Source organism: Acanthopagrus latus, chromosome 24 (genome assembly GCF_904848185.1).
Source record: "Acanthopagrus latus isolate v.2019 chromosome 24, fAcaLat1.1, whole genome shotgun sequence".
Classification (NCBI taxonomy): Eukaryota; Metazoa; Chordata; class Actinopteri; order Spariformes; family Sparidae; genus Acanthopagrus; species Acanthopagrus latus.
The window spans coordinates 2809696-2814254 of record NC_051062.1 but is presented as its reverse complement, the minus strand read 5'-3'; the positions used below and the strand labels follow the sequence as shown (position 1 = coordinate 2814254).

The following is a 4559-nucleotide window of genomic DNA, read 5'->3' as shown; positions in this document are numbered from 1 at the left end:
GTGGTGCTTCACATTCCTAAAATACGTTGCCGTTTGAAAGTCACTTTCAGCAAGGTCAGCTCTTCTGTAGCATAGCTTTAGGATTTCATTTTGGTGACGACCCTCACCATCACAGGCGGAGCAGATTCCGATGATGCTGGGATCAGATCTCAGCTAAACCATAGGAAAAGGCAATACTGCTTCTGTTCTGAACAGCTAGCACTTAGAGTTAGAGGAGGCGATCGTTGTGGCGATCTGTCAGACAGTGTAGTGAAAAACAATAGCAAAATATTACATGAGGTGCCATTTGATGTTCATGAGATGTGGGCCAATGTAAAAAAAAAAAAAAAAAATCTATGCTGGGAAAACCTTTCAAGCTGTATGGGATGTTCCGTCTGATATTTTTTAGCAATCACAATGGATGCTGCAAAGAGTTAAAACAAAAGTACAGACGTTGGTTAAGTCTTACAATGAGCTCATGGCCATCAAATGTCCTTCCTGTGGTCCAGTGCAGTTAAAGGATTCAAAATGTGACAAAAATGCAGAATCAGTTGCATCATGTTCCTCCTCTGCGTAGCTGGCATGTTGTCCTGACTGCAGAGCATGATTCCTCTAAACACAAGACTCTACTGTAATCCAGTTGTTTGTAGAAGCTTAGGGCAGCTTTCTCCCTAAAAGGAAAAAAAAAAAAAGACAAGCAAAGATAAAGGTGACCTAAATTACAGATGAATGATGAGTCTGAATCCCGGAGAATTCCAACTCGGTATACTAAAATGCCCCACAGAAAACATAAAATATCGGTTTCAGTCATTATGAATGTTTTAAAGAACTGCTTCACTGATCACATGTGACAAAAGGTTAACAGATAACAAAAAAAACGTACCTAACCCACATGTTACATACTTTATGGAAACACTTGCTGTGGTCAGTTTATTGTTTTTAAGACTTGGTATGATCCTGATATACTGTACATATCTTATTTTTTAAAGACATCAAGTTCTCTTGTGATTATGACTTCATCTCATCTCCAGATGACAAACACTTCTGCCCGATCAATTTTAAGACTGAAAAAAACACTACATTTTAATTTGATTTATGTATTTATCAGGATAAGTAGACCATTAAATTGAAGGGAACCGAGTTGGTAATTGTGAAAACCACGAAAACACAAGTTGTTATCTGTACAGTTTGTTGAGATAATGAACTGATGCCACTTTTTGGCCACTTTTGGCCTCCTTAGGTTTGACAGGAAGATCTTTGGATGAGAAAAAAACTTAGTCAAGTGTGTCATTTGATTTCATTTGCTCTCTGGCAGTGTGTCTTTGATTAGTGAGTGGTGAGAAAGACAATGTACTGTGTTGTGATGGCCAACCTTATCCTTAGCTTGTTAATTAATAATATTAATCATTCATAATTAAAGCCAGGGTCTGTAATGTTGTTCAGAAACACATTTTGTTTAACTGGGTGAAATGGTCCTGTTATCCTGAGCGTAGTTAATACATTAAGTATTCAGGAAAAGGAACGAAAATAATCAGACCTCTGTGGCAGCTGCAGGACTGAGAAAAAGCTGACCAATCCCTGCTTTCCGGCCGAATAGCACGGATTGGTCAGATGCCTTCATGTCCCTCCCTCCTCCGCGCGTGCACACCTTACGTTTCACTGATGCCGGAAATATTCAGCACACTCCTCTGCAGAAATAGTTGCAGGAGAAGACGTTCATTTGGTTACAATGGCAGAGAAAATGCAGCCAGCGTTACTTGTAACAGCTCACCCCACTAACCAGGCAAGGAAAAGAAAGCCTGAGACAGAAATGGCTGCGACGAAATAGGCTCTGGATAAAGAAAGAAGTCAGACCCGAGTCAACATTGGTGCAGCGTTTTAGTGGTGGAGACAACTGGGGCATGTGAAGGACCTGAAAAGTGATGCAGAGGTTGCTCTCTTTCTGTTGACAGGTAATAATTTGTTTTGTTTCAGGGGGAATTTGTTATTTTCATGAAATATGTAAGGTTTGCCAACTTCGCTATGTTTGTAGCTCGTATTAGCCCAACGCTAACGTTAGCTTCTTTGTATGTTGTTTTTAGCCATGACAATAGCTAATGAGTCGGCCCAGTTTCCACTGGATACGGTCCGCTGCCTTGCGGCTCCGATCGGGTTTTGCTCCGCCCTCCGGCAGTCCCCACCGCTGCGGTTTGAGTCCACCACGGCACAGTACGGTAGGCAGCTGGCCTCACGACGAGTGCTGGTGTGTTTTATTTTGAAAAGTAACCGGATGCTGTTTGTTATTTCGGCGCTTTACTTCCTGTCTACTCCGTGCTAAATTCAGCTGTTAAAGGAATTGAGGGATATTATTGAAAGTAAATGGATAATTAGATTATATTTAGTCAATAAAGAATTCACTAATCCATAATATACACTAGATAAGAAATAAGGTAATATATATATTTAATGTATTGTTGTCCCACCATATTCTGGCCTCACCATAGAAATAGGCACCAAAAACACACTGCCTGGGATATCTACCTATGAATGAACAGAAATCCCCATGAAACAAACGGTTGCTTTCACAATTTGCTGAATGATATCAGATATGTACAGTATAAGAGACTGCATTCGTCAGAAGAATTTACTTTGGCATGTTAAGACAAATGTTAAAGCTGCTTTTTATCATTTAGAACCTCTTGTCTGACTGAAGTCATGTATAGTAGTCACTGCTGCGGCACCCTGTTAGCTCGGTGCCATACAAATGAATGAATATCAAACAGAATGCTTAGAAAATAAATCTGGCTCAAAAGAGGATCAGTTCCCTAAAATACAATGTGTGTTTTTTTTTTGTTTGTTTGTTTGTTTTTGTTTTTTATCTATACAGTGTAACTATCTGGCGATTTAAGATTTCTAGTAACAAATTCTTAGAAAACTTGAAAACATTCATTGGGAGATGCTGCTTTTAGGGAGTTTTTTTTTTCATTTATTCAAACTTCTTTAAACATTTTGTCATGAATTATTAGAAACTCAGTCACAGTATTGTATGTTTAAAAAAAAAACAGCTGTACCTGGTTTTGAGGACAAGCTGTGTCTGTTGTATGTTTTGTTGGACCACAGCTAACTTGGAGTGTTTCATTGCTCAACAGTGCAGTGCAAAATGTGTCACTCTGCGCAAGGATGTGGTCAGAACATTCAGGGACCAGTAGATGGCAGTGCAGGGGGGGATTATTAACCTAGGTATGGTTATTCTTCAAATTGGACAATTCTGCAAAACAGATTTGAGATTTTTTTTTTTTTTTTTTAAATGATTGCTTTAATGAATGTGAATGGCAGGTATGACTCTTCACTGACCTCACCGTTTCATTCAAATGCACGATTCTCATCTTGTTGCATCTCAGTGTAGCGCGTACGCAACTTGCCCAATATCACTGCGCATGGCTACTTTTCCATCATTTAAAACAGGCAGTTAAAAAAAAAATCTTTTCTTCATAACGTTCTTTAAAAAATCAGATGACAAGAAAAAAAAATGCATCTTTTCAGTGGCAGTATCTGTGTGAGCCACCTCAGTACATACCATTGTCGACACAACACATCTGTGGTGCATGACATGTGGCCCGTAGTCTACAAAGATATTGTCTTCAAATAGCTCTCCCTCCTAGTTGACTGTGATTCCTAAATTAGTGGTTGATTAATGAGGCTCTCTGTATTGTTTATGGCTGCAGAGCCCCACATGAAATGACCCGAACTAACATGGCCAGTTATTGTTGTGAGGCAGAAGTTACACAATGTGTGCATCTTGTCCAGTTTGTGCTTCCCACTAAATTCACAAAATCCAAAATGTGCCCACACGGGGTGCTTTACAACTGTATTGTCCAGCTGGGGCCAGAAAAATCAAGAATCAGTGCAGGCTGCAAACTCCAGCTTACGCTCTGTCTTTGCTCTACCATCGTGATGCATCTTAGAAGAGCGTAATTGTCACCTCTAGTGGTCGCCAGGCAACCAGCAGACTTCAGGAAGTCTGACATGTAATCCCCCTTAAAACTGCTATTTTATTTGTTATTTATGGATCAAAAGAAAAGAGATATAAAGGTTTGATGTAGCTGTCCTGGTCGGTGGATTTTGTTAACTTTGTACAGAGCCAGGCTAACTGTTTCCCGACTTAATGCTAAGCTAAGCTAACCAGCAGCATATATTGTACTTCCAAAAATAAAGAAAGGTTGCAGTTAAGATTTTTAAAAAAGAAAAATACTACAAGAAATCTGCTCTACCGTATGAAAGTGGGAGGTGTACCCCAACTACCATCTACCACCCCGACCAACCACAACACCCTGACATCCTCTGACACTACACAAATTAAGACTTTTTGGTCACCTCTGTACTACTGAGCACGTTTGGGATACTTTCTCTTGAAGATCACTAAGTAATGATCTGGACGAAAGGGGAAAAACTTGTATAGCACAAAAGAATAAGCAAAAAAACTGAGGTGGGATTTGAGCGACTGTTCCTACAATGTGAATCTAGTCTGAGGGCACAGTTGATATCTTTTGCCCATATTCCCTGTCTCTTTGCTGCGCTCTGGGTATTAATGCATTGAAACA

General features: G+C 39.7%; 1 protein-coding gene across 3 annotated transcripts in view; it reads right to left on the bottom strand.

The window, feature by feature from the left end:
• Positions 1-4559, bottom strand: part of LOC119015380 (cytidine and dCMP deaminase domain-containing protein 1-like) — a 542642-nt gene that overhangs the window by 484311 nt on the left and 53772 nt on the right. The gene's annotated exons all lie outside the window — the stretch shown is intronic.